The sequence below is a fragment of the Loxodonta africana genome, chromosome 10, assembly GCF_030014295.1.
Source record: "Loxodonta africana isolate mLoxAfr1 chromosome 10, mLoxAfr1.hap2, whole genome shotgun sequence".
Taxonomy (NCBI): Eukaryota; Metazoa; Chordata; class Mammalia; order Proboscidea; family Elephantidae; genus Loxodonta; species Loxodonta africana.
Genome location: NC_087351.1, coordinates 27743744 through 27754264, shown reverse-complemented (window position 1 = coordinate 27754264; position 10521 = coordinate 27743744).

Genomic DNA, 10521 nt, shown 5'->3' with positions numbered 1-10521 from the left:
ATGTCCAAAGAATGTAAGATGCAGTCTTGCCATCCTTGCCTCTAAGGAGCATTCTGGCCGCACTTCTTCCAAGATAGATTTGTTCATTCTTTTGGCAGTCCATGGTATATTCAATATTCTTCGCCAGCACCACAATTCAAAGACGTCAGCTCTTCTTTGGTCTTCCTTATTCATTGTCCAGCTTTCACATGCATATGATGTGATTGAAAATAGCATGACTTGGGTCAGGGGTGCCTTAGTCTTCAGGGTGATATCTTTGCTCTTCAACACTTTGAGGAGGTCCTTTGCAGCAGATTTGCCCAATGCAATGCGTCTTTTGATTTCTTGACTGCTGCTTCCACGGCTGTTGATTGTGGATCCAAGTAAAATGAAATCCTTGACAACTTCAATTTTTTCTCTGTTTATCATGATGTTGCTCATTGGTCCAGCTGTGAGAATTTTTGTTTTCTTTATGTTGAGGTGTAATCCGTACTGGAGGCTGTGGAAGTTTATCTTCATTAGTAAGTGCCTCAAGTCCTATTCACTTTCAGCAAGCAAGGTTGTATCATCTGCACAACGCAGGTTGTTAATGAGTCTTCCTCCAATCCTAATGCCCCGTCCTTCTTCATATAGTCCAGCTTCTTGTATTATTTGTTCAGCATACAGTTTAAATAGGTGTGGTGAAAGAATACAACCCTGACACATGTCTTTCCTGACTTTAAACCAATCAGTATCCCCCTGTTCTGTCCAAACAACCGCCTCTTGACCTACGTAAAGGTTCCTCATGAGCACAATTAAGTGTTCTGGAATTCCCATTCTTTCAAAGCTATAAAACCCAGAAAACCAAACCCACTGCCGTCGAGTCGATTCCGACTCACAGAGACCCTATAGGACAGAGTAGAACTGGCCCATAGAGTTTCCAAGGAGCGCCTGGTGGATTTGAACTGACAACCTCATGGTTAGCAGCTGTAGCACTTAACCACTACGCCACCAGGGTTTCCTTCAAAACTATATAAAGGGAAATTATAAAGACAGAGTTGCCTAATAAAAACACAAGGGAACCACAATCCCACTTTGCTGTGGTTTGCCAAGTGACCAGTGACCTTCCTTTAGACCACCCTCTGAGCTCTTTGTCAACAAGCTGGTCTGTGATTTTTCATCATGTCTTCTCTCATTAACCCAAGGTGACTACAGTTAGTTTTGAGAGTCCTCAGCTCTTTTCACAAAACCATAGCCCTCTGTGCACAAACTGGAGACAAGTCCTTCGATGGACCATGCTATCTGAGATTTTTATGCGTTTGTAGTCAAGCGTCCTTATGTGTCTGCCAGACAAGAGAATCTTAGTCACTGTTTAGAGCCCAGCTATGTCCTAGCTATCATCTCTTCCATGAAGCTTTCTTTATCCTTTTCAGAGTTTATCACTTTGTCTTTAGTGTGGACCTTTTAATACAGTGCTAATTACTCTATTTTAAATGTTTTCTATCTTTCTCTCTTCTACTAGACTGAAACCTTTGAGGGCGAGTCCAAGTTGTGTCCTCGTGTCTTTTTCCTCTACATCTCTTTCTTGTTCTTTATAACTATCATGTATAACCAACTCAAACCCATTGCCATGGAGTTGATTCCAACTCATAGTGACCCTATAGGGCAGAGTGGAACTGCCCCATAGGGTTTCCGAGGAGCAGCTGTTGGACTCAAATTGCCAACCTTTTTGGTTAGCAGCTGAATGCTTTATCCACTGTGCCACCAGGGCTCCTCATGTGTAACAGAGCTTTATATACTAGAGATTCAATTAGTGCTAGTAGAAGTGTTTTGAACCCATATTATCTTACTCTTTTCTCCACTGTTTTGCTCAATATTCTTTGAATATTTAATGAAAAGATAGTTTGTCAAGAGCACTGTGCTAGTCACTGCAAAAGTCACAAACAAAACAAAATATACACCAACCCATAAAAATCTTATAAATATTTCATTGTCATGGCATTTAGAGTTAAGGCCATTGAAGAATACCCTTTGATAGATCAAGAGATGAATTCAGGATAGGGTCAAGAACAAGAGGGCTTCATATTTTTGGTAACTCTTTTTCTTAGATTGCTGTTGTATCTGCCAAATTCTAGAATATGCTTACTTTTCTTTTTCTGATCTGCCCCAAATTCATGAATCTAGAAAGCAATTACCCAACCGTGTGTGTTTGTCTCTCTGCTTGTGTGTGTGTATATGGGAAGCACACTAAGGGTGACTTTCATTAAAAAAAAAAATCAAATTATATTTTCATGAATGAGGACACCATTTTTAGCCTCAAGTCTTCATGTAGGAAAATAACCTGAAGGAGCTTATTTACTCCCTAGGTGACCCATTAACTGCCTCCTCCTAAGTTGCCCTGGGAAAATCAACTTTATTATATGAGACTGCTCCCAGCAGTGGCTCAAATCATACTGACCTTCTCTGTTCTGTTTGGAACCACTTTTTACTACCCTCTGTGTTGCTAATCAGCTATCTCTTTTCCACTCTGGGGGAATTTCAAGTAGTTCATGTGCCAGAAGCAATTTCTCTGAAGATGCTGCTATTTCAGATCTGCTACAGAACAGGTGGGTGAGAAGGATGGCAGAACAGGTTTAATCAGGTCATTGTGCTTTGGTGACTCAGATGTTTTTCTGGTGACTAAATCACAGTTTGAAATTAGCAGTGGATATGGGAGTTGAGGGAGCCCTCGTGGTCTAGTGGTTAAGGGCTGCGCTGCTAGCCAAAAGGTCAGCTGTTCAAATCCACCAGGTGTTCCCTGGAAACCCTAAGTGGCAGTCCTACGCTGTCCAAAAGGGTCACTATGAGTCAGAATCGACTCTACCGCAAGGGGATGTAGATGAAGACACCCAGAGGAGAAAGAGTTGTGAATAATTGAGTCAACAGTATTCATTGAAAACTACTTTCTGCAGGGAACCCACCTTAGTCTTTATAACAGGGACCAGGAGGGTCTCAGGTATTCAAGGCTAAGAACCATAATGTGGGAGAGACAGGCATGAGCCAAGAGGCATGCAGAGTATAAATAACATCAGGATGCATATGAGATATTTAGATTTTGCTCCTGCTTCAGTTTTTTTTTTTCAGTTTGAGAGCCCTGGTTGGTGGTGCAGTGGTTAAGACCTCGACTGCTAACCAAAAGGTTGGCAGTTTGAATCTACCAGCCATTCCTTTGAAATCCTATGGGGCAGTTCTACTCTGTCTTACAAGGTTGCTATGATTTGGAATCAACTTGACGGCAATGGATATTTTTGGAGGGGATTTCAGTTTAGTTTGGCAATAATTTGCTACTGTTTGCCCCCATTCACTCCAGAGTTGGTAATGGTATTTGATCTTGGTTTTGGAAGACACCTTCTACATGGATCAAGTAAACAATTGATACAAAAAAGTATGCAATTCAGTCAGTGTTTGCCAAAACAGCAGTAATTGCATATCCCCTCCCCCCACACTGACCATTTAATCCGTATGTATAGTAATTGACTGGGGAGAACAAACCTGAAGTGATTGCTGAGAACAAATATTCCCTCTAGTTTACTGAATTGGAGCCCAATCTTCCTGAAATATTCAAAGAACATTAATATCCAAGTTAGGGTTATTCATTTGGTCCTTTTTACGTTCATTATTTCATTCAACAAAAAATGCTTTTCCAGCTTTTATTATATTTCTAACATTGTGCTGAGTGCTGGGGATACAGACGGAAAAAAAAAAGATGCTCCCTTCTTGAGTCACTGGTGGACTGGGCTGTAAAAAAATGGCACAGTATTTCAAGATTGATGGGGCAAGATATTTATGTGGGGTGCATGGTTTGAACAAAAGGAGAAAGGAAGTTTCAGAGACGGTAAGGGGACAGATTTGGCTGAAGATGGGGTGAGATAGTGCTGGGGCCAAAACATAGGGGCCCTTGAATATCATAGTTGTTCTTTAGTCAGTGAGGAATCATTGATGATTTTGAGCAGGAGAGAGATACAACTAGCGTTTACCTTGGCGTATTAATCTGTTGTAGAATGAGTTGAGGTGGGCAGGGACTGGGAACTGGGAGAAGTTAGAATTTTGTAGGACCCCCGTGTTTCCTTGTCTGGCCGGCTTTTTGTCAGTCCTGTATCATCTTGAAGTTCTCATACAGTGCTTCATTCTGTGATATTTGTTATTTCTGTGTCTTTTCCCTGGCTGTTTGGATCCCACCCCATTCTGACCAGATTCCAGATAACCTATGGAAAATTTTCTTTTCTTTTATTTTTAATCAAACTGCAAGATAATTGATGATTTTTTCCTTGTCTTCTGGGTTTTCTCTTTATTCATTTGGTGGAGACATGTCAAAATAAAGTGACAGTAATAGGTAGAAATCATTTTATTTATCTGCTTAAAAACCTAACTAAAGTTTTTATTTGCTAAATCTAGCAACTCTGGTAGTGTCACATATTTCTTTAAGTATGCTTTCTTTTTGTTACTCTTATTAACTTTTATTGGGAATTTTGAATTTCAGGACTTGCACCTTTCATCATTTTGGAAAATTCTCAGTCATTGTTTCTTCAAATATTGTCTCTGTCTCATTTTCTGTCTTCTTCTATAACTCCAGTTAGATTTATGTTAGGCTTTCTCACTCTTTTCTCCATGTCTCTTAATGTATTTTTCTGTATTTTCCAACTCTGTCTGTCTATGTTGTGTTTTCAGATCTAATTCTTTCTCAACCAATTCTATCCTCAACTGTATCTTCTGTGCTGTCAATTCTCTTGCTCTTTATTGAGTTCTAAGTTTTATTTTCAAATTTGAAAAATTTCATTTAGTTTCTTTTTGAGACTCTTTCTTCAGTCCTCATAGTTTCTTTTTCTCTGCTCATATTTCATATTTCCACCTTTTAATTAGACTTATTAAACATTGTTATGTAATTCTTTGTCTGATGATTTCAATATCTTAAGACTTTGAAGGTTTCTGTTCTCTCCCTCTCTCTTCTACATGTTTTCTCTGTGGTTCTTAGTTTTGTTTTTTTTTTTTTGTCTATTTAGTGTTTAACTTATGAGCTTCTTTATTTCTTCCTTGAAACTTTAACTGTGGGAATTCTTTGAAGCATTGGATGAAGATCAGCTCTTCGGGTCTCATTGCACAGGAGGAAGTTGTTCATGGAGGCAATTAGCCACACATTTCATATCCTCCTTCTATTCCTGACTCTCCCTCTTGCTCTGTTCCTCCAGGTGAATAGAGAGCAATTGTTGTACCTTGGATGGCCACTTGCAAACTTTTAAGATCCCAGGCATGAATCAAAAAAACTAGAGGTAGAACAGAAGCACTGAACACATTACTTAGGCCAATTAACTGGGAGGTCCCATGGAGCCATGACCCTAAATCTCCAAACCAAGGAACCAAATCCCATGAGGTGTTTGTACATAAGAAGCCTCAAGAGCTACTTTTGTGTGTATGTGTGTGTGTGTTGTAAATGTATCTATCACACAATTTTTGCCAATTCAACTTTTTATAGCCATACAACTTATTGAAAGCAATTAAAATAATCAGCTGGGCAAGCCCAACCTTAATCAATGTGATTTTTCCATCACCTTTAACCTTCCTTTCCCCCGTTCCCTCCCACTCCTGGTAACCACTAATAAACTTTGGTCTCTGTACATATGCTTTTTCTTTTTTCTACAAGTGAGGTCATACAGTATTTGTCCTTTTTTTTTAATTAACTTTTATTGAGCTTCAAGTGAACATTTACAAATCAAGTCAGACTGTCACATATAAGTTTATACACACCTTACTCCGTACTCCCACTTGCTCTCCCCCTAATGAGTCAGCCCTTCCAGTCTCTCCTGTCGTGACATTTTTGCCAACTTCCAACTCTCTCTATCCTCCCATCCCCCCTCCAGACAGGAGATGCCAACACAGTCTCAAGTGTCCACCTGATACAAGTAGCTCACTCTTCATCAGCATCTCTCACCTACCCACTGTCCAGTCCCTTTCATGTCTGATGAGTTGTCTTCAGGGATGGTTCCTGTCCTCTGCCAACAGAAGGTTTGGGGACCATGATCGCCGGGATTCCTCTAGTCTCAGTCAGACCATTAAGTATGGTCTTTTTATGCGAATTTGGGGTCTGCATCCCACTGATCTCCTGCTCCCTCAGGGGCTCTCTGCCGTACTCCCTGTCAGGGCAGTCATCGATTGTGGCCAGGCACCAACTAGTTTTTCTGGTCTCAGGATCATGTAGGTCTCTGGTTCATGTGGCCCTTTCTGTCTCTTGGGCTCTTAGTTATCGTGTGACCTTGGTGTTCTTCATTCTCCTTTGCTCCAGGTGAGTTGAGACCAATTGATGCATCTTAGATGGCCGCTTGTTAGCATTTAAGACCCCAGACGCCACATTTCAAAGTGGGATGCAGAATGTTTTCATAATAGAATTATTTTGCCAATTGACTTAGAAGTCCCCTTAAACCATGGTCCCCAAACCCCCGCCTTTGCTCCGCTGACCTTTGAAGTATTCATTTTATCCCGGAAACTTCTTTGCTTTTGGTCCAGTCCAATTGAGCTGACCTTCCATGCATTGAGCATCGTCCTTCCCTTCACCTAAAGCAGTTCTTATCTACTAATTAATCAGTAAAAAACCCTCTCCCACCCTCCCACCCTCCCCCCCTCGTAACCACAAAAGTATGTGTTCTTCTCAGTTTATACTATTTCTCAAGATCTTATAGTAGTGGTCTTATACAATATTTGCCCTTTTGCCTCTGACTAATTTCGCTCAGCATAATGCCTTCCAGGTTCCTCCATGTTGTGAAATGTTTCACAGATTCCTCACTGTTCTTTATCGATGCGTAGTATTCCATTGTGTGAATATACCACAAGTTATTTAACCATTCATCTGTTGATGGACACCTTGGTTGCTTCCAGCTTTTTGCTATTGTAAACAGAGCTGCAATAAACATGGGTGGGCATATATCTGTTCGTGTGAAGGCTCTTATCTCTCTAGGATATATTCTGAGGAGTGGGATTTCTGGGTTGTATGGTAGTTCTATTTCTAACTGTTTAAGATATCGCCAGATAGATTTCCAAAGTGGTTGTGCCATTTTACATTCCCACCAGCAGTATATAAGAGTTCCAATCTCTCCACAGCCTCTCCAACATTTATTATTTTGTGTTTTTTGGATTAATGCCAGTCTAGTTGGTGTGAGATGGAATCTCATCGTAATTTTGATTTGCATTTCTCTAATGGCTAATGATCCAGAGCATTTTCTCATGTATCTCTTAGCTGCCTGAGTATCTTCTTTAGTGAAGTGTGTGTTCATATCCTTTGCCCACTTCTTGATTGGGTTGTTTGTCTTTTTGTGGTTGTGTTTTAACAGAATCATATAGATTTCAGAGATCAGGCACTGGTCAGAGATGTCATAGCTGAAAATTCTTTCCCAGTCTGTAGGTGGTCTTTTTACTCTTCTGGTGAAGTCTTTAGATGAGCCTAGGTGTTTGATTTTTAGGAGCTCCCAGTTATCTGGTTTCTCTTCGTCATTTTTGGTAATGTTTTGTATTCTGTTTATGCCTTGTATTAGGGCTCCTAAGGTTGTCCCTATTTTTTCTTCCATGATCTTTATCGTTTTAGTCTTTATGTTTAGGTCTTTGATCCACTTGGAGTTAGTTTTTGTGCATGGTGTGAGGTATGGGTCCTGTTTCATTTTTCTGCAAATGGATATCCAGTTATGCCAGCACCATTTGTTAAAAAGACTATCTTTTCCCCAATTAGCTGTCACTGGGCCTTTGTCAAATATTAGCTGCTCATATGTGGATGGATTTATATCTGCGTTCTCAATTCTGTTCCACTGGTCTGTGTGTCTGCTGTTGTACCAGTACCAGGCTGTGGCTGTATAATAGGTTCTGAAATCAGGTAGAGTGAGGCCTCCCACTTTCTTCTTCTTTTTCACTAATGCTTTGCTTATCCGAGGCTTCTTTCCCTTCCTTATAAGTTGGTGATTTGTTCCTCTATCACATTAAAAAATGACATTGGAATTTGGATCGGAAGTGCATTGTATGTACATATGGCTTTTGGTAGAATAGACATTTTTACTATGTTAAGTCTTCCTATCCATGAGCAAGGTATGTTTTTCCACTTAAGTATGTCCTTTTAATTTCTTGTAGTAGTGCTTTGTAGTTTTCTTTGTATAGGTCTTTTACATCTTTGGTAAGATTTATTCCTAAGTATTTTATCTTCTTGGGGGCTACTGTGAATGGTATTGATTTAGTTATTTCCTCTTTGATGTTCTTTTTGTTGATGTAGAGGAATCCAAGTGATTTTTGTATGTTTATCTTATAACCTGAGACTCTCCCAAACTCTTCTATTAGTTTCAGTAGTTTTCTGGAGGATTCCTTAGGTTTTTCTGTGTATAAGATCATGTCATCTGCAAATAGAGATAATTTGACTTCTTCCTTGCCAATCCAGATGCCCTTTATTTCTTTGTCTAGCCTAATTGCTCTGGCTAGGACTTCTAGCACAATGTTGAATAAGAGCGGTAATAAAGGGCATCCTTGTCTGGTTCCCGTTCTCAAGGGAAATGCTTTCAGGCTCTCTCCATTTAGAGTGATGTTGGCTGTTGGCTTTGTATAAAAAATAAAAAAATAGATGCCCTTTAATATGTTGAGGAATTTTCCTTCAATTCCTATTTTGGTGAGAGTTTTTATCATAAGTGGGTGTTGGACTTTGTCAAATGCCTTTTCTGCATCAACTGATAAGATCATGTAGTTTTTGCCTTTTGTTTCATTTATATAGTGGATTACATTAATGGTTTTTCTAATATTAAACCAGCCTTGCATACCTGGTATGAATCCCACTTGGTCGTGGTGAATTATTTTTTTGATATGTTGTTGAATTCTATTGCCCAGAATTTTGATGAGGATTTTTGCATCTATGTTCATGAGGAATATAGGTCTGTCATTTTTTTGTGTGTGTGTGTGATGTCTTTACCTGGTTTTGGTTTCAGGGAGATGGTGGCTTCGTAGAATGAGTTAGGTAGTATTCTGTCATTTTCTATGCTTTGAAATCCCTTTAGTAGTAATGGTGTTAACTCTTCTCTGAAAGTTTGGTAGAACTCTGCAGTATAGCCATCTGGGCCAGGGCTTTTTTTTGTTGGGAGTTTTTTGATTACCGTTTCAGTCTCTTTTTTTTTTTTATGGGTCTATTTAGTTGTTCTACTTCTGAATGTGTTAGTTTAGGTAGGTAGTGTTTTTTCCAGGAATTCATCCATTTCTTCTAGGTTTGCAAATTTGTTAGAGTACAATTTTTCATAATAATCTGATATGATTCTTTTAATTTCAGTTAGGTCTGTTGTGATGTGGCCCTTCTCGTTTCTTATTCGAGTTATTTGTTTCCTTTTCTGTATTTCTTTAGTCAGTCTGGCCAATGATTTATCAATTTTGTTAATTTTTTCGAAGAACCAGCTTTTGGCTTTGTTCATTCTTTCAATTGTTTTTCTGTTCTCTAATTCATTTAGTTCAGCTCTAATTTTTCTTATTTGTTTTCTTCTGGTGCCTGATGGATTCTTTTGTTGCTCACTTTCTATTTTTTCAAGTTGTAGGGCCAGTTCTCTGATTTTGGCTCTTTCTTCTTTTTGTATGTGTGCGTTTATCAATATAAATTGGCCTCTGAGCACTGCTTTTGCTGTGTCCCAGAGGTTTTGACAGGAAGTATTTTCATTCTCGTTCCATTCTATGAATTTCCTTATTCCCTCCTTAATGTCTTCTATAACTCAATCTTTTTTCAGGAGGGTATTGTTCAGTTTTCAAGTATTTGATTTCTTTTCCTTAATTTTTCTGTTATTGATTTCCACTTTTATGGCCTTGTGGTCTGAGAAGATGCTTTGTAATATTTGGATGTTTTGGATTCTGCAAAGGTTTGTTTTATGACCTAATATGTGGTCTATTCTAGAGAATGTTCCATGTGCACTAGAAAAAAAAGTGCACTTTGCAGCAGTTGGGGGGAGAGTTCTGTATAAGTCAATGAGGTCAAGTTGGTTGATTATTATAATTAGATCTTCCCTGTCTCTATTGAGCTTCTTACTGGATGTCCTGTCCTTCTCGGAAAGTGGTGTGTTGAAGTCTCCTACTATAATTGTGGAGGTGTCTATCTCAGTTTTCAGTTCTGTTAAAATTTGATTTATGTATCTTGCAGCCCTGTCATTGGGTGCATAAATATTTAATATGGTTATATCTTCCTGGTCAATTGTCCCTTTTATCATTATGTAGTGTCCTTCTTTATCCTTTGTGGTGGATTTAAGTCTAAAGTCTATTTTGTCAGAAATTAATATTGCTACTCCTCTTCTTTTTTGCTTATTGTTTGCTTGATATATTTTTTTTTCCATCCTTTGAGTTTTAGTTTGTTTGTGTCTCTAAGTCTAAGGTGTGTCTCTTGTAGGCAGCATATAGACGGATCGTGTTTCTTTATCCAGTCTGAGACTCTCTGTCTCTTTATTGGTGCATTTAGTCCATTTACATTCAGCGTAATTATGCATAAGTAATTTTTTTTAAGTGTTTAGTGTTGTCGTTTTGATGCCTTTTTATGTGTGT